Source organism: Theropithecus gelada, chromosome 17 (assembly GCF_003255815.1).
Source record: "Theropithecus gelada isolate Dixy chromosome 17, Tgel_1.0, whole genome shotgun sequence".
Classification (NCBI taxonomy): Eukaryota; Metazoa; Chordata; class Mammalia; order Primates; family Cercopithecidae; genus Theropithecus; species Theropithecus gelada.
In genome coordinates this window covers 25,297,161-25,317,874 of record NC_037685.1, presented here as the reverse complement: position 1 = coordinate 25,317,874, position 20,714 = coordinate 25,297,161, and positions in this window count along the sequence as shown.

Here is a 20,714-nt window from a genome sequence, read left to right as displayed (position 1 = left end):
AAGGTAGAACCAACAGAGTTTACTGAGATATTGAGTATAGGCTATGGTACATGAAATCATGTCCCTCCATCCAAAGTTGTCCACTTCCTAATCCTCAGAACCTGTGACTGTTACCTTATAAGATAAAAGAGACTGGTAGATGTGATCAAATTATTTTGAGATGGGGACCTAATTCTGGATGATTTGGGTAAAAACAATGTATCACAGCAAGTCTTATAATAAGGAGGTAGAAAGGTCAATGTGAAAGAGGGAGATATGATGAAGGAAAAGAATAAGAAAGAGATTTGAAGATATTACGATGATGGGTTGAAAGATGGTGATGGTGGAAGGGGCCACAAGCTAAGGAACGTGGGCATCCTCTAGAAGCTGGGAAAGGCAAAGAAAACAGCCTTTCCCAACTGCCTTCAGATGGAATGCGGTCAGCTGATATGTTAATTTTGACCAATAAGGTCACTTTTGAACTTTTGACCTCCAGAAGTGTTAGGTCATAGACTTGTGCTGTTTTAAGCTGTTAAGTTGGTATGGTAGCAAAAAGAAGCAAACACATGGGCTGTGAGAGGAAGAGTAAATATTGTAGAAATATGGCTTTTTTTTAAATTTTCACCTGAGATTGTAAATAGAAAATGGTCAAAAGTTCAGTTTTGACATTTTCGGTTTGAAATGTCTACTTTATATCAAAACAGAGATGTGGAATATGAAGCTGAATTTTTTAAAATGGTGTAAATAAAAGATAGTTGGACTAGACATTTAAATATGACATTTTCGTGCCTATAAGTGATATTTAATTCCATAAAACCCACATGATCTATCAAGGAAATGAGTGAATGTATAGAAGGAAACCAAGGACTGAACCCTGCACCAGTCTATCATAAGAAACTAAGAAAAGAAAGAAACAGCATAGAAAAAATGAGAAGAAATATTTTCAATTTCTTGTATAACAAATTATATAAATATATACATTTGTATAAATGTATAAATATATATATCACTATATATAGTATATATACTATAAATTGTATAAATATATATCACTAGAATTGTATAAATATATATACCACTATATATTATATAAATTGTATAGATATATATATCACTAGATATATTTAATTGTATAAATATATATATCACTAGAATTTTATCTTTTAATTAGAATTTTAAAAATAAATTGGCTACTTCCACTTTATGTAAGTTTTGAAAATCAATTTTAGTTAATACATGATACTATAATTATTGGAACAATTTTATAAATTAATTTGAAGTCACTATGTAGGGATTTATTAATTAAATATTGTATTTAATCTGTTAGGCTAATAATAATTGTCAAAATCAACACCTTACAAATAAACTAGTATTACGTTTTATTAAACATTACTATTGTTAATTGTTACTATTATTACTTAATTCATTAAATATACACTCAATATCCATAAATCTCTAAAAATGCATGTTAAGTTATAGCCATATATTTATTATTAATGTTGTATATGTATACATGTTAAGAGGTTTTGTTTATAATTTTATTGTGGTAGATACTCCAGCTATCATTATTCAAAAAAATTGGATTTTCTGACTTTTTTCTTATTATTGTTCTCAAGTTTTTCAAAATATGAAAAGAAAATACATTACCAAAACAAGTATTACTTGAAATACTCTCAATCTTCTTAGGTATTCTGTTATATAATGATATAAATTTGGGTTTGAGTATGGTACATGGATTTCAAAGTTTATTATACCCACATTAAGTCAATAAAAGCAACATTATCAATTTATTTTATATTTCTAATTATTTGTTAACTTTACTATGGTTGTAACAAAAATAATTTATAGCAGATGAATGTAAGTTTGACTTATTTTACAGATTCTACTAGCATTGTTACTTCTGTACTTTTTTATAATTAAAAATGACATCATACAAATATATCAAACAGATTATAGAAAACTTTATTTGCTAATGTTCTTCGTATGGTTATATATACATACATACATACATATGCACAAGTCTGTATATGCAGAGTCCAAAAAGATGAGGTCAGTGCTGCATATCAGGCTGGTTTTAGGGTCATTTATATAGGCAAGGTCTGGGGAACTTTAACAGGAGTTCAACATTTCCCACACAAGATTAGTGCAACTTGATTGGTTAGGCAGTGTTTCATTTAGTAAGAGTATTTAATATTCCACATTAAAGATGTAATAATCAAAGGTTCTTATATCTTGGTCAAGGGGTCTTTTATCTCAGGCACCATCTGGTCTGAGCCAGGAACAATAAATTTAAACAGCAGTTAATCTATAACAAAATATCAGTAATTAAAAGGTCACACTCTATGACTTGGTTTCCAAAGTCAACCATTCTAAGGGCCTAATGACTTTTAGAAACCCTTAATAGGCAGCCTATCCCTTTGCTTTCACACACATATGTGTGTATTAATTATTTCAGGCTGTATTTATTGTTTTGTCAGACTTGTTTATGTGATTTCCCTGGTTCCCCTGATATTCTCAGGTAGATATATCCCCAATTGTTAGTGCCTGTTAGAACTAGCTTGAGAAAGGCATCTTGTATTCTATACACTATAGATTTCTAATACATCCCATTGTACTTTAGTAGATTTCCTCCATCAATTCATTGAGGAACAATGTCAATAGTTTTAAAAGTCATATATTAGTTTTAATAAGTATCTATAGAGTACATAAATCACACACACATAATGTCATAGTATTCAATTCCCCTGATTTATCTTTTTGTTGTTGTTTTTGAGACGGAGTCTCGCTCTGTTGCCAGGCTGGAGTGCAGTGGCCCGATCTCGGCTCACTGCAGCCTCCGCATCCCGGGTTCAAGCGATTGCCCTACCTCAGCCTCCCGAGTAGCTGGGACTACAGGTGCCGCCACCACGCCCGGCTAATTTTTTGTATTTTAGTAGAGACCAGGTTTCACCATGTTGGCCAGGATGATCTCTATCTCCTGACCTCGTGATATCCCCGCCTCAGCCTCTCAAAGTGCTGGGATTACAGGCGTGAGCTATTGCTCCTGGCTTATCATTTACTGTCTCCTTGTTTAATTATTATTCCAGGTGGAAGTTTTCTTTTTTCTTCTTTTTTGTTTACATTTATTTTCCTTTCCACCTTAGCTATTCTCCCCTTTGAGGCTAACATGGGCTCTACTTCTCAGATTATTTGAAATTCTTTCTAACTTTGTGTTTATCTATTATCAATAAGACAAAAAAAGTAAAAAAAAAAAAATAGGCAAAGGTAAGTGAGCAGAAGTGAAGTGGGACACTTCCATGTTGTGGCTGTAAAAGGAAAAATTTCATTCTTTCACTTTTGTTCTCGAGTGGACACAGATATTATGGTAAAAGCAGGAGTAGGAAACATGTATCCAGATTGGAATCCAAGTGAGGAGGGCAGAGGCACCAATTCATCACTGCACTGCCTCTGGGAAGCACACTCTAAGGTAGTATTAAGTCTTAGAAGTATTTTATTATGGAAAATGCCTGTTTAAGGGAAAATGATGAGGTGATGATATGGCTGGGTAGCCATCAGAACACAATATAAATCCTACCATGAGTAAAGGAGAGAGGGAGGAAAAAAATGGATGAAAGCATCTAGAACAAAACTTCAGATATTTCAGCAAGATTTTCAGGGAATCTTTAGGCAAATTAAGCCTTCAGAGGAGCCCAGTGTGTCTCTGATACAGGCCTGAATTAATAAGCCTCATGTGTAGTCATTAATTGGGAGCAATCCATATGAAGCAAAAATCCTGGGCACAAATGTACAGAGGGATTTCAGAGTAAGGTGCGTCAATTCTTACACTCCTATAGGAGGTAACCTGCCGGTAAACTCACATAGATGACACATGGAATGTTATTTAAAAAGAGAAATAAATTTCTACTGTGTGGAGTGGCTGTCCTTTTTTTTTTTTTTTTTTTTTTTTGAGACAGAGTCTCGCTCTGTCACCCAGGCTGGAGAGCAGTGGTGCAATCTTGGATCACTGCAACCTCCGTCTCCAGGGTTCAAGCGATTCTCCTATCTCAGCCTCTGGAGTAGCTGGGATTAGAGGCGTGCGCTGCCACGCCTGGCTAATTTTTTGTATTTTTAGTAGAGACGGGGGTTTTACTGTGTTAGCCGGGATGGTTTCAATCTCCTGACCTCGTGATCCGCCCGTCTTGGCCTCCCAAAGTGCTGGGATTACAGGCGTGAGCCACTGCGCCTGGACTGTCTTCCCATTTTAATCAGATTCTGAGTCAACAACATGAATGACACTCTCAAAAACTGAGATTTATCCTTTAGCGAACTCCATTTGTGTGTTGTTTTCAGTTGTAGTTTTCTTCTATCTGTGAGAAATGCCTTTCTATCCTTACACATCTCCATTAACTCCACTGTATTTTTGGCTTTATTCTCACAAAAATTTGTCTGTACTTAAATGATAAAACAATTTTTTTCCTCATGTCAGTAAGTGTTTAACAACATAATATTAAAGGTTACTGAAGTTACAGATGTTCCAGTACTTAATTTTTAATTATTTTTATATATTTTGGTTGGTTGTAAATGTTTGCTACCATCTATTTTATAATACAGAGTTAAAGATCTAGAGTAAATGCTGAATGAGGAAAATTTCTAGAACATGAGTTTTAACATTTTAATGAATTTGCTATTTTTTGTTATATAATTATAAAATTAATGCAATTTCAATTAAAAAAAAACACCACAGAAATATCTAGACTGTGGGTTCTATTTCAGTAAGACAAATTACAAAAAATATAGACTTATTTTGTGCGTTACTAAATTCCCACTTACACAGAATGATTTTTATGGGCACAAATCATTAATATTAGAATATTGAGAGAGGAAACACAGTAATAAAATTGTAGAAATTAAAAGGCACTGGATCCTCATATCTCACCTTATTCAAAACTCAACTCAAGATGGATCAAGGACTTAAATCTAAGACTTGAAACTATAAAAATTAAAGAAGTTAACATCGGAAAAACCCTTCTAGACATTGGCTTAGGCAACAACTTCATGACCTAGAGCCCAAAAGCAAATGCAACAAAAACAAAGATAAATAGGTGGGACTTAATTAAACTAAAGAGCTTCTGCACAGCAAAAGGAACCGTCAGCAGAGTGAACAGACAACACACAGAGTGGGAGAAAATCTTTCTAATCTACCTGACGTAGGACTAATATCCAGAATCTACAAGAAACTCAAATTAGCCAGAAAAAAAATTCCCTCAGAAAGTGGGCTAATTACGTGAATAGAAAACTCTCCAAAAAAGATATATAAATGGCCAACAAACGTATGAAAAAAATACTCAACATCACTAATGATCAGGGAAATGCAAATCAAAACCACAATGCAATACCAGCTTACTCCTGCAAGAATGGCCATAATCAAAAAATTTAAAAAAATAGATATTTGGCATGGATGTGGTAAGAAGGGAACACTTCTTCACCGCTCGTGGGAATGTGAACTAGCACAGCCATTATGGAAAACAGTGGGAAGATTCCTTAAGGAACTAAAAGTAGAACTACCATTTGATCCAGTAATCCCACTACTGGGTGTCTACTCAGAGGAAAAGGAGCAGCACAATTCACAATTGCAAATATATAGAATCAGCCCAAATGACCATCAATCAACAAGTGGATAAATAAATTGTGATATATATATATATCACAAATATATATATTTATATATTATATAACATATTATATATAATATATAATACATTATATATATGATGGAATACTACTCAGCCATTAAAAAGGAATGAATTACTGGCATTCACAGCAACCTGGATGAAACTGGAGACTATTATTCCAAGTGAAGTAATGCAGGAATGAACAATAAACAAACATCATATGTTCTCAGTCATAAGTGGGAGCTAAGCTATGAGGATGCAAAGGCATGGGAATAATAAAATGGACTTTGAGGATTCAGGGGAAAAGGTAGGAGCAGAGTGAGGGATAAACGACTACAAATTGGTTTCAGTGTATACTACTTGGGTGATGGGTGCACCAAAATCTAACAAGTCACCACTAAATAACTTATTCATGTAAGCAAATACCACCTGTTCTCCAAAAACCTGTGTAATTAAAAGAAAATAAAAAAAAGAAATATGAGCTAATTACCAAGAAAACAAAATAACTTAAATGTTTGAAAATTATTTTATATAAAATTACGTAACAGTTATGAACATTTTTAAGATTGATGTCTATTTCCTTGATAGTAGATGTAAAAATTGAAAATAATAATAAAATTTACAGCAAAAAATGAATATTTGTGAATATTTATATCTGAGCAGCATTGTTCCTATATGTTGAACATTAAAGCAGAAAACCAGATGTATTTATACAGCACATCCACTTCTCTTAAATTTTCATGGATAAAACAGACCAAAGAAAATAAGAATATAATTGATCTGAATAATATGTTCTGTTGCATTGATATTACAGATGTGTGCATGTATATGAGTTTGTGTATGTGTATAAAGAAATTCAATCTACCTTGAAAAAAATAATATTACCAGCTCGATTTTTAGCATATATATTTTAATAAAACTTATAGTTTTTACGTCGGAAAAAAAAGAGTAACCTGTAATTGAACAAACTTGAAAATCTTAAATCCTAATTGATTCTGAGGAGGGCCAAAATCGAAGATGTTTTAAAAGTCAAAATTTCAAAAAAGTTTCAAGAGTTTTCTGAGATAAGTAACCCTGAAAGTGGGAATGATGTCTCTATTAAACAAGGTGTTTTGGTTAAAATGAATGAATCAACTACCTTAATCATTTTAAAATAAGTTTTACAGTGTACAGAATGCTATCAAACAGCATTACATGCTACATAGAAAGCTTCTGTGAAAGGAAGACTCAATGGATGCAGTAAATGTCACTGTTGTTTTAAGAAATTGCCACAGCCACCCCAGTCTTCAACCACCACCACCCTGGTCAGTCAGCAGCCATCAAATCTAGACAGGACCCTCCACCAGCGAAATCACTGACTCATGAAGGCTCAGATGACTGTTAGCATTTTGCAGCAATAAGCATTTTTAATTATGTATATTCTTTTAGACATAATCCTATTGCACATTCGGCAGACTACAATATCGTGTGAAAATTATTTTATATGACTGGGAAATCCAAACATTTTTGTGACACGCTTTATTGCTTTGTTTTGTTGCAGTGCTTTGGAACTGAACCTACAGTATCACCAAGGTATGCCTGTATCTTTTTCGGTCTCTCTCTCTATATATAGATAAATTTTTTTATTCTTGATAGTGATGACTTTTGTTCCCTTCCTTTTAGTTATGATGAAACTTTTAGAACTTACTAATTTTATTAAATTTTGGAAAAACAATCAATCAATATTGGACTTTGTTGATTTGTTCTAATTTATCATTTTAAAATATTTATTTGTTATCAATTTACTTTCTTGTACTTTTTAAAATAAAATGTGTTGTTTTTCTACTTTTTTGAGGAGGATATTCGATACATTATTGTTAGTATTTCTTATCTTCTAAGGTAATTTACGGCTATAAACCTTTACTAATTACAGATTCAATCACTTTGCATATTGAATGTTTATTCTTAGTCACTTAAAATATTTAAGTGAATAAGAATAAGGTTCTTTTTTATTCACTTAAAATATTTCAACATTTCATGATCATTAATAATCTTTACTCAAATTATTTGCAGCTGTCCTGGTTATTTTCTAAATATGTGGGAGATTTTTTAAAAAATTATAGAGCATTACACATAACTACAAAATACCTATACTTTCAAATCACTTTTTAATGCTAACCAAGATATACCATATGCCAAAAAACAAAATACAGATTCTAAAATGCTTAGAATCAGAAGTGTTTCCAGTTTTGAATGTTTTTCAAATTTTTCAAATTTGGGCATATTGGCATTTTATACTAACCAGTCGAATTTCCCTAATCTGATTATCCGAAATGCTCCAATAAGCACTTCCTTTGAGTGTTATGTTGGTGCTCAAAAAGTTTTCAATTTTTGTCACATTATGGAAGGGGCTTAAGTTTTGGAATTTTGGAGCATTTCAGATTTCACATTTTTGGATTTGGTAAGCTCAGCATGTATGACTCAGTAAATTTTATGAGTATCATAAAAAATATGCCCTATATCCATGAAATAATTAAGTGAAAAATCAATAACATAAAGCTATCTAGGAAAACATCATGTTTGGAAAGTAGCGTTTTTGAAAAAAATAATTTTAGAATATTTATTTAGAATTTTAGAATATTGAGAATTTTAGAAATAATTTTAGAAATAAATTTAGCAAAAGAAACTCAAGACCTCTACACTGAAAACTACCAATATGTCTCCATAAATTAAAATGCCCTAAATAAATAAAGAAATATAATGTGATAATTAATTAGATTTGACACTGCTGAGTTGTCAAGATACATATAATTCACTTCTAGATATTTACCTGAACCAAGAAAATACTACGTTCACCCAAACACTTTTATATTAAGGCACTTAGTAGTTTTAGTCTCAAAATTCCAAAATTGGAAACAAATCAAATGTTCATTAAGAAGTGAATGGACAAACAAAATGGAGTCTAGCCATACCCTAGAATAATATTAGGTAATAAGAAAAAAAAAAGATGTCTTGATACATTCAACAAAATGAAAGACATACAGCATTTTTTGTGCTGAATAAAATAAGTCAGACACAGCTATATGCTGTGTTAATCCATTTACATAAAGAGCAAACTAATATAGAGATTCAAAGAAGCAGATTAGTAGTCACTTAGGGTTAGTCATGAACAGAGGGATAGACCTCAAAAAGCCATAGAAATATTTTGCAGCAGATGAAAGCACTGCACCTTGGTTGAGCTGTTTTGTTTTTGTTTTTGTTTTCCATTGGTATATGCAGATGTCAAAAACCCAGATTTAAAATCTAGGTTGGTTGGTTTCAAAATAAACTTTGAATATATGTCTTCATTATCATCCAGATTTCATTTTATTCTATTGTAAAGTGAGCTGACGGTCTAAATAGGGAAAGTAATTGGAAGCAATATCCTTCTCCCTCTTTTTTTTTCTTTTAGATACCAATTAGAGTTTATTTTTGTTTTTACTTTTTAGCAGATTTTCTACATTGCACTTAGTCACACTTTTCTTCACTTTAAAAAAAATCTCTCTTGAGCTTTGTAATAGTTCTTGAAACTATAATTTATTGTGGTTTCTCATTCTGGAATATTATTGGTCATATTTGACTATTATATTATTGGTCATATTTGAACAAAAATTAATTCTTATTGTCTTGTATGTTCTCTTATAAAATACAGCATTCCAGATAATGTGAATGAGAAATTCAAAGTAACATGTAGCTCTAGATTATGTTAATTTTCCTGAGTTGATTTACTTTCACTGCTGAAAGGCAGATGAAGTAAAGACAGATTTTTATAATGAACTCACAAGTATTAAAATAATTTGATACTGGGTTTTGATTTTTGTGGGAGCGTCTATTTCCACGTCTCTATTACTCACAGAAAATAGCTATTAAGATCAACTCCAAAAGCCTAGAGCTGAACTGTGTAGATTTGTTTTAATTTATAATTTTTAAATGTTACTTATTTGTTATTGTTTCTATATTGTTTCTTTGATTTTTTGAATAAATCTGTTGTTTTACTCCAAATAAGTGAGAGACATGAAAATTCTAATCACCTTCTCATCCTCAGTGGTTACTTTTTCTTCTTGGCTTTTTAGCCTTATGGGAAAAGTAGCCTTACAGACCAAATTCAGCTCTTTGACTTTCTTCTTCTTCCAGATACTTGCCCCACAATTTCTCACCGCCCTTCATATCTCTGAAAGCTTAACAAAAATAATATGTTTGTATTTTGTCCAGCTTTCCTAATTGCTCTCTGTGAAAATCTTGACCTGAAAAAAATTACCCATTCATCACCAAATGCAAAACTTCTTTGGATTTAATATTATCTATAACCTATCATCATCCAGATTAACAACTATTGACTATCAGCTTAATGACTTGAATTTGAAATGATCTTTATTTTTCATCTTATTATAAATTATGAGGAAATTATTTCTAACACAATATTAATTAAAGCACATTTAAGCATAAAATGATTTATTTCACAATTTCACATTGGCTAAAACTCTTAAAAGATAACTCATATACATATATATATATTTGTGTGTGTGTGTGTATATATATATATACACACACAGAAAAATATAAATATATATTTTTCTTTTTAGAGACAGAGTCTCCCTCTGCCACTGAGGTTGGAGTGCCGTGGCACAATCACGTCACTGTAACCTTGAACTCCTGGGCTCAAGCAATCCTTCCACCTAACCCTCTCAAGCAGTAGGTACTATAGGCATGCATCTTGTAATTTTTTAAGAACTCTTTACATAGACAGGATCTCACTGTGTGGCTCAGGCTGTTCTTGAACTCCTGGCCTCAAGCAATCCTCCCATCTCTGCCTCCCAAAGTGTTGGGATTACAAGCATGAGTCACCGTGCCTAGCCTCATATTTCTAATTTGGCAATTATACTTTCTAAGGAAAGACCTGTAGTTACAGTATTCCATTCCCTATTTATCTCATAGAATTATTTTCATGATTAATTGTGCTATATAGATCCCATAAAATTTAAAACACAGTAGAAACTCAAGAAATGGCAATAACACATAAAATTTTGTAGTATTGTTATCACTTCACAGTGTCTTTAAATATAATGAGATCATTTACCAAGGATAGAATTTGTTTGCATACTCCATTGATTGCTTTGTTGGAATCCATAGTTATAATAGAATGGAAGTAAATGCAACACGATTGCAGTTTTGGATCATAATTATCTGAGACACACTTGGAAGATTGCTACCTTTCATTAAAATAGGAGAAAATGCAACAAACATTAGTAGGAAACACTATTAACTATTATATATTTATTTTTACATCCTGTGATTGAATAACTCTAAAAGAGCTTTGACACAAACAGAAAATTTGCAGGATGTAACATGCCTCAGATAGCATTATAGAAGCCAGCAGATTTGTTTTCAAATAAAAACGTAAAACAATGAAATATCTGTATCCTATTTGGTGTGATAATACAAGATTCCAGTCTTCTAGGAAAGAATGATTTTTTTTTTTTTTTTATTGCCAAGGTAAAACATAACCACTGGAACTGATTTTATACTTATTTCATAAATCAAAGACAATTCATGTCAGTAACCAGGCTTCTGGAAGTCAGCCAATAAGGAACAGCAACACTCCATTAAACATACTTCTACAGTTAAAGGTCAGCCATTCCTAAACGCTTTCATTTTTGAAAGCCTGCCAATCCCTGAACTTCATGTTTCCTCAGACCCTAAATAAAATCAGCACTTTTGCGTTGCTCATACAGACTGTCTTACAAGCCCAGCTCTCCTTTCACAAGAAGCAACACATTTTGCTTTTTGCTTTAGATAGTAAAGCATTAAAAATAGAGGATTTCACTATTTTTTAATGGCCAACACTGATTTTTTCCATGGGAGTCTCAGGGAGAAAAAGTGTCCATGAACTCCTTAATTTCCCAGTAATCCTTCAGGTCTGCTTTCAGATGAATTTCTCTAACACAATTTCAGCACTGACTTATTTCATTAATATTATCTTTCTTAACTTACTTTGTTACCTTAGAATTCATAAGCAAATCCTTTGTACAAATTATTTAGATCTTAGGCTCAGAAGAACACTATTTGTAAATATTTTTACTTGTCTGCTTATATTTTTATTAATACTTTTATTCTTCCTTTTTGTAACATAAACTTTTTACTTTAGAATAGTTTTTGATTCATAGAGAAAATGCACCAAAAAACATGATACAAAGGCTTTTCATATACACCCTACTCAATTTCCCCTATTATTAACATATTAGCAACTCTAATATGGTAAATTTGTTACAATTAGGAACCTAATTTGTTACGCAAATTTTCTTAGCTTTTACATAATCTTCATTTTCTGTTACAGAATCTCATCTAAGGAATTGATTTAGTCATCACACATTTTTAGGCTATTTGTGGCTGGGACACCCAATGCTTATTTATTGTTTGCCTAGTTGTACAAAAATCTTAAATGTTTGGATCAGCATTTAATTTTTTTTCTGTTGAATTTGTGAGGGTGTATTACATGAAGAATATGTAAAGACATAGATATGATGAGTCTCTAATTTATGTTGGCCCCAAAGACTAATATTTTAAATCTATTAATCTGATGACTAATTAATACAAGGGGAATTGATGGAACTTTGCCTCGGGCCCCCACCAAACATTTAGAACACTCTCTGACCACAAAAAAGGTCACTTTTGTTAGTTTGTGTTGTTAGATTGATGTTAGTTGAGATTTTAATTCTAATATCACAATTTGCCTCTGCTTAGTTAGAAAATGGAGACTCCTTTTACAAGTTTGGACACTAGCGGCTTTCTCCCTGTGTGTTACAGCTTCATCTACAAGGATGGTATCATCGTCTCCCAGGGGAAAAAAAATCCCATCCTTTAAAAAAGCACTTAATAAAAGTCAAAATTCTTCACTTACCTTGACATAAACGTTAGCATTTTATTCACATAAAAATACATAGAATAACAAGTTTGACAGATTTGCATGTCATAAAAACATTTCTTAAAACCTCTAAAAAAGAAGGGAAATAAATACAAATCAGCAATGGTCAGCTTTCTTTGATTTACATCCTTAGCATATAAAGCGAAGATTTCCTCTGTTCAATACGCTCTAGTGTTAGGCTATTTTAAAGACTTTCTAACAAAAGCAAAAAAAAAAAAAAAAAAAATCACACTGACAAAAATCACAGTTCTTAAACTGTGCCTTTCTCCCTCTGCCATTTCATTTCTACCTCTCACTTTAATCTCTCCTGTTTTGTTTTGTTTTTTTTTTTGCCCCTTCTTCTGATCTCTGCAAATGAGCTATCCTTCCATTAGTCCTTCCCTTAGCCCCCAAAGAAAAGAACAGTGTTAATGCACATATTCCACTACGATTGCTGAACCAAACGTTAGATCTATACATGTTGAATTTAAACCCTGGCCTACAGCCAATTCAAGGTCAATAATTAAAGATTATTTTAAACTCCAGGAAGACAGACAGAAATTTGTTTTTGAATTAAGGATTTTTGTTAAATGCCTATTTAACCAAATACTTCACTTAATTGCTAGCACCTTAGAGAGGAATGTGTTTAAAAGCAGTAGAGTGCAAAAAAAAAAAAAAAAAAAAAAAGAAAGAAAATTTTAATATATTGAACAGTATGGTATGTGCTGTATAAAACTATTCCAGAATTCTTTCCATTAAGAATAAACAGAGGAGGCCGGGCGCAGTGGCTCACACCTGTAATCCCAGCACTTTGAGAGGCCAAGGTAAGCAGATCAGGAGGTCAGGAGATTGAGACCATCCTGGCTAACATGGTGAAACCCCGTCTCTACTCAAAATACAAACAATTAGCCAGGCGTGGTGGTGGGCGCCTGTAGTCTCAGCTACTTGGGAGGCTGAGGCAGGAGAATGGTGTGAACCTGGGAAACAGAGCTTGCAGTGAGCCGAAATCACGCCACTGCACTCCAGCTTGGGTGACAGTGCGAGACTCCATCTCGAAAAAAAAAAAAAAAGAATAAACAGAAGAAAGATTCCAACTTGTAAATGTAATAAAGAAGAATAAATGAGTTTAAAAATAGATTTTAGAAAAAAATTTCAAAACTATTCTGAGTGAAACTCAGTGCTTAAAAGAAAATAAAGCTTCTCTTGATTTTGGAAAGGGAACTCTGACCTGAAATAGGTCCTCGGTAAGGAAAACATGTAGAATGGGGAATTGACATTTTAAACATATGGTTGAATATTTTCAAAGAGCATTAGACTGGGAGTCATCATGAAAGTATGACTCATCAAATAAAATAACTGGCTTCCAACTTTTAAAAAAGAGGTCCTCTATTATTTCTGGATTGTGAACTTATGAACAGACATTCCTTACAATATGCAAGCAGAAGAGCCACTAGAATTACTAGCCTATATTTGCTGAGAAACAAGATGATCACTATTAAAAATACATCAAATCCATGCTGCTGTAAGAATAACTAGTACACAAAGATTTCTTGTCTCACCCTAAAACCACAAAAGTTGTAGTGTATAGGTTTAGGTAAACAATAAAATATCTTCCTATATCTGTATCAAACCCTTTAGCATTGAACAGCTAATTCCTTGAAATGATGAAGGACCTAGTAGTAGAAATGTCTAGCAATTCTTAACTACATTCCCATCTCTCAAAGTCTAACTGTTGCAATAGAACCATTATCATTAGACTACTCATCTACTCTTACAGTATGCTTTCTAAAAATCAAATAGGTAGAAATCATCTTCCACTTCCATGTGGAAATGCCACATGAAAAATACTCTAACATATTCCAGAACATTTTACCATATATATATATATGATCAAACTACAGAGTGCTTATACATTAATATACCTACATGAAAAATAATGCAATAAAATACAAAAATTAGCTGTGGTCCTATAATCTTGCCTATGGGCAAAAGATTCCTTGGAAATAGTTTAAAAAGTAGAGTCCAGATTGTTGCACCTATTTATCAAATTTCCTCAATATCCTCTTAATGCTGATTCTAGGCCAACTTAATAGAAAAAATAAAAATAAAAAAGAATAATTGTTCTTTGTGGCAGACCCTGTAATACATTTTATTCCTTTCTCTAAAAATAACAATCAAGGTCATAGATTTGCCTAAATTCTGTAAGTATTTAGTAACTGTGTCGCAGTAGTGCTTAAGAACAAAATTGGTTTGGTCCAACTTGAAGACACATTTTTTAGTGATAGCTTTGTAGAACTTTCTTTGGTGTCCCGGTTGATAAACAGAGTCAAAATTATTTACTTTCAAATGAACAGTTATGCACTAGAAACTCATTATTGCTGCATTATTCTTTCAAATCTAAAATCAAAACATTATAGAATTCATGAATAACTGTCCAGTGAAATGAGTTCCTCTATCACTTCACAGATATGTTGGAAAATCCGTACAATCATTTCTTTGTTGAAAAGTGACAGCACATACAGTGACCAAGAGATAAAAATGATTATACTTAAGGTGTTCCAAGTTATCTATCCTGTGATAGAAGATCTCAATTGGAGCTTCAGTGGCACAGTTGATTAGCATGGTTGCCCTTACGTGCAAATAACTCATTTTACTATGCAATTTATTCTATCGTTTCATAAGTTTCTTCACTTGTTTTATCATTTTCAATCATCTTCGCTGCAGATAATTGGAAAAGTTGCAGATAACCTCGTGAGTCTGATGATCTAATAAATAGAATTTGGATAGTGGCGAATTTCACCACTTCCCTACGTGGACATAAATCCTCCTGTATGATCAATCATTCTTTCTTCTTTATCCATTGGAAAGAATATGTGTTCTGCTCTAGTTGTATGGTGTATTCTACAAATAACAATCAAGCCAAATGTTTGAAAGTGTTGTTTAAGTTTTCTACATTCTTACTGGTTTTCTTTTCTTTTTTACTAATGATTATCGAAAAAGGTATTGATATCTCCATCAGTAATTGTTGATTTGTCTTTTTGTCCCGTAAGTTCTATCTGTTTTTGTTTCATATGCTTTGAAGAACTGTTATTGGGTAAGTAAATATTTAGATTTGCGTTTCTTTCTGATTAGTTAATTCCTTCATTATTATAAAATGATCATTTCTATAGTTTGTAATAATCTGTGGTCAAAAATCCTCTTTGATATAAATATGGACAATGCAACATTTTATTACCATTAATAAATTATTTCCATCATTTAAAATTGTAAGTATTTGTATTTTATATTTAAAGGACATCACTTGCAAGAAGCATATACTTGGTATTTCTTTCTTTATCCAGACCTGACAATCCCTGCCTTTAAATTTGGTTATTTAATTATATGTTAGTTTTGTTTAATTATATTTTGTGACTATGGATATGGTTGTCTTTAAATCCACCATCAAGCTATGTGTTTGTTATTCATGCTGACTCTATATGTTCTCCCTTCCCCCTATTTTTCTGTCTAGTTCTGGATTAATTTAGTATTTTTATAATTCTATTTTATCTCCTTTGTTGACATTAGGTATTATGACTTTTCATTGTGATATAGTATTAATTGATTTAGGCCTGTAATTCTCTCAGTTGTTCAACTTCTCCCCAGACCCAGGGGTCTTTTGGCAATGCCTGAGATCCCCTGAGGCGTGTGACTAGTGGGTGAACTCAAGGAATCCTGATAAATGTCCTACCATACCGAGGACGGTCCTCCACAACATAGAAATTTCCATCCCGAAATGTCAATAGTGTCAAGGCTGAGAAACCCACTTTGGATTTTATAATATACATCCTTAATCTCATCACAGTCTACCTTCAAGACTTCACATATAGCACAAAGAACGTTAACACAGTAAAAAGTTCTCATTACACTGTGCCTACTGCAGTATAATCCTTTATTCCAGAAAAGGGTTTACTTAAGTTTTGTCATGTATTTTACGACTCTTCATAACCACATAAGACATTGTTATTACTTTTGCTTTTAAAAAATAATCATCTTCTGAAGATATTTACATAATAAAATTTTATTTATCTATGTAGTTACTACCTCCAGAGCTCTTCATTCACTTGTGAAGCTCCACATTTCCAATTAACACCATTTTCCTCCTACCTAAGGAATTCTTTTTGTGTAGTTACCAGTGGAAAATATTTCCATTTTTGCAGCTATGTATTCATTTGACCTTTGGTTTTGAAACCTATTTTTGCTGGTTATAAAATTCTATATAGAGATGATTTGTGTGTGTGCGTATGTGTCAGTTATTCGGTGATTCTGGTCCACTGTCTTCTTGCTTGCATTGTTCCCAAGGAGAATCTTGGCTGATATTTTATCTTCATTACTGTACACTTAATGTGTCTTTTTTTCTCTGCCTACATTTCAGATTTTCTATTTACCTTTCATTTTAAACAGTGAAATGATTCTTCACCTTCATGTTTTGTGTGCATTAGGTTCATAGAACTTCTTGTTGTCTCTGTTTTTATGAATGTTATCAAATTTGAAATAGTTTTACCATTATTGCTTTGTGAAAGGAAAATAAATATTGGGACTCCAAAAATCACTCAAGCTGGGAAGTGGTTATGGCAAACCCGTCTGCCATTCTATGTAGTCACCCCTCAGCTCACTGAAATATATGCACATCTGATTGCCTCCTTTGGAGAGGATAAGCAGAAGCTCAAAAGAATGCAACCATTATCTCTTACCTACCTATGACCTGGAAGCCCCTCCCCACTTCAAGTTGTCCTGCCTTTGCTTCCAGTTGACCTTCCTTTCCGGATTGAACCAATGTACATCTCACACATATTGATTGATGTCTCATGTCTCCCTACAATATATAAAACCAAGTCGTGCCCCTACCACCTTGGGCACCTGTGGTCAGGACCTCCTGAGGCTGTGTCATGAGCACTCATCTTCAATCGTGGCAACATAAACTTTCTAAATTAACTATGACCTGTCTCAGATTTGGGTGGCTCACACCTTCAAGTTGTTTTCTGCACCAAATCAACCTCTATCTTTCTTATTGCTACTGCTTTCTGTTGCTATTTCTTCAAACAAACAAACAATTTCTTCTGCAATGTCTCATCTGTTATTAATCCCAGCCACTGTATTTTCTCATAACAGAAATTGTAGCTTTCACATTAGAAGTTTAATCTGAATCTTCTAAAAATATCTTGTCTATATTTAACACGCCCAATCTTTTCTCTAGTTTCTACAGCATATGGAACATAGTTATAAAACCATTTTTATGAATTTTCTACTTATATTATCTAGGCTATATTTGGGATCGTTGAGTTTATTATTTTTTTCTTCTTCTTATAAGTCATGTTTTCCTTCTTATTTGCATACCTGGTTATTATTTCTCAGATGCCACATATTGCAAATTTTACTATGTAGGATGCTGTATTTTTTTTATTCCTTTAAAATATATATATATATATATATATATATTTTTTTTTTTTTTTTTTGATAAGGAGTGTCGCTCTGTTTCCCAGCCTGGAGTGCAGTGGTACAATCTCCGCTCACTGCAACCTCTGCCTCCCAGGTTCAAGGAATTCTCCCGCCTCAGCCTCTCGATTAGCTGGAATTACAGGCATGCGTCACTGCGCCAGGCTAATTTTTGTATTTTTAGTACAGACGGGGTTTCACCATATTGGCCGGTCTGGTCTAAAACTCCTGACCTCAGGTGATCAGCTCACCCTGGCTTCCCAAAGTGCTGGGATTACAGATGTGAGCCGCCCCCGGCCCCTTCAGATATTCTTGAGCCTTGATTCATTACATTATCAGGTTTCTTAAAAACATTTTGGTCTTTTCGGGTCTTGCTTTTAAGCTTTTTGACGTGGGATTAGAGCAATACTTACTCTGTGGCTTGTGGGATTAGAGCAATACTTACTCTGTGACTTAACAATGGACTGAGACAAAATGGGTTCTAACCTTTTCATGCCTTATGAATATGAGGGTTTCCAGTGCGACTGATAAGGACAAGAATATACCATCACAGTACATGCTTCTGGGGTTTTTACTTCTAATTTTTGGTATGGTTCCTTTCTCAGAACAATGTATTGTTCTTTCAATTACAAACCTCCATTAGAAATCAGTTTAAGACTTGCATGGGGCCATCTACAAATCTTATTTTTTTGTTTTTTGTTTTTTGTTTTGAGACGGAGTCTTGCTCTGTCGCCCAGGCTGGAGTTCAATGACGCAATCTCGGCTCACTGCAAGCTCCGCCTCCCGGGTTCACGCCATTCTCCTGCCTCAGCCTCCGGAACCGCTGGGACTACAGGCGCCCGCCACCTCGCCCGGCTAATTTTTTGTATTTTGTTTAGTAGAGACGGGATTTCACCGTGTTAGCCAGGATGGTCTCAATCTCCTGATCTCGTGATCCACCAGCCTTGGCCTCCCAAAATGCCGGGATTACAGATGTAAGCCCACCCGCCGGCCTACAGATCTTTAGAACTCTCTATCTTCATGCAGCTTTCTATTTCTGTTCCTTTGCCTTGTGGACCCTTGAAAGAGTCGTTAGTCTTCTTGGGCACTCGTCCTCATGGCTTCATGTCAGGGAGACTTCTGAACGCTGTCTGATTCTGATTCCCTTTGTGCAGGTACCTGGAATATTTTTTAACACTATCTGCTAGGATAATTGTAGAGCTCAGTTCATTTTGTTGCCTGATGTCCTCTATCTTGAGAACTACTGTGCTATATATAATATATTTTGCCCAGTTTTTTTTTTTTTTTTTAATTTCAAAGAGAGGATAAACTCAGTTCTTCTGAGTTTGTCAGAAATGGAAGTGTCCATTGTCTAGTTTATAAAATCTGTTTACTGTTTACCGGAAATGCCCAATGGGATTTATCTTCAGCATTTTATAACCCCCATGCCATTTTGAATTTATAGCAAGTGCACAACCTTCATAAAGAAGAAAAACTTTTTAGGATTCACTCTTTGAACATAAATCTATTATTGTGCAGGCAATTTTTTGCCAAAATCTAAAGAGATCAAAGAAAAATCAAGTGCTTTCTTACTCCTGCAATACCAATAACTAATATATTTTTACAAATTATATTATTAATTAGTATAGTTATATTTATAAAGTATATAACATATTGTATGATATACATTACTATAACTGCTATTACATTATTAATGTGATCATCAATATTATATTATGATACATTATTATTAATTAATGACTAATGATCATTGTTACTGAATTTATTAATTGATAATGATATATTATCAACAATATAGTTAGTATTAGTTATAATAACATAACTAAAATATATATTATATATATTATACATGTATGTATACACACTTGAATTCTGGGTAGGAATTGTCTACCTATATTTTCATCTGAACTTTAGCTCCTGAGATGAAACTAGATATTTTCATTTTGTATTTTCAGTTAGCATTTGCATTCATTAAGATAACCTACTGACTTCAACTTTTTGTTTATGTAACCTCCACGGTGCTTTTATTCTCAATTATGTAAAGATTTTTGGTGTTTTATTACGGATAGAACAGAGGTAGCTTGTTCACACTCAGGCTGCCTTGGACAACAGTAAAGCCACTACATTTGGGTAATTTCCGGTTTGAATGTGTCTCCATGTAAGTATGAATTATTTCCTTTCCATCCATCAAAAACAGATTTTTTTAATTGATCCATTTTGATATGCTGCTGTATTAGTTACCTGTTGTTACTGCAACAAGTTACCACACATTTTTTTGGCTTACGTTAACAAGTATATATATTAGAGTTTTATAGGTCAGAAGTTTAAAATGGGTATCACCGGGCTAAAATCCAAATGTTGACACAGCTGCATTAATTCTGAAGGCTCTAGGGGAGAATCCATTTCCTCTCCCTGTCCCGTTTCTAGAGTTGGCCTAGATTCTTTGGTTAGTGGCCTCTTTCCACCTCCTTAGCCAGCAATAGCCAAGTGAGCCTCATGCTGCACCACTCCAGTGTGGACTCTTTTAAGGACCCTTGTTAAATAGTGAATTTATTTGAAAATCCAGAATAACTTCCATATCTTAAAGTGAGCTGATTAGCAACCTTAATTCTTCTTTGTCATATAACGTAATATGGTCATAGGTTTCTGGAATAGGGGCATGGACATTTTGAAGGGTTCATTACTCTGGCCTG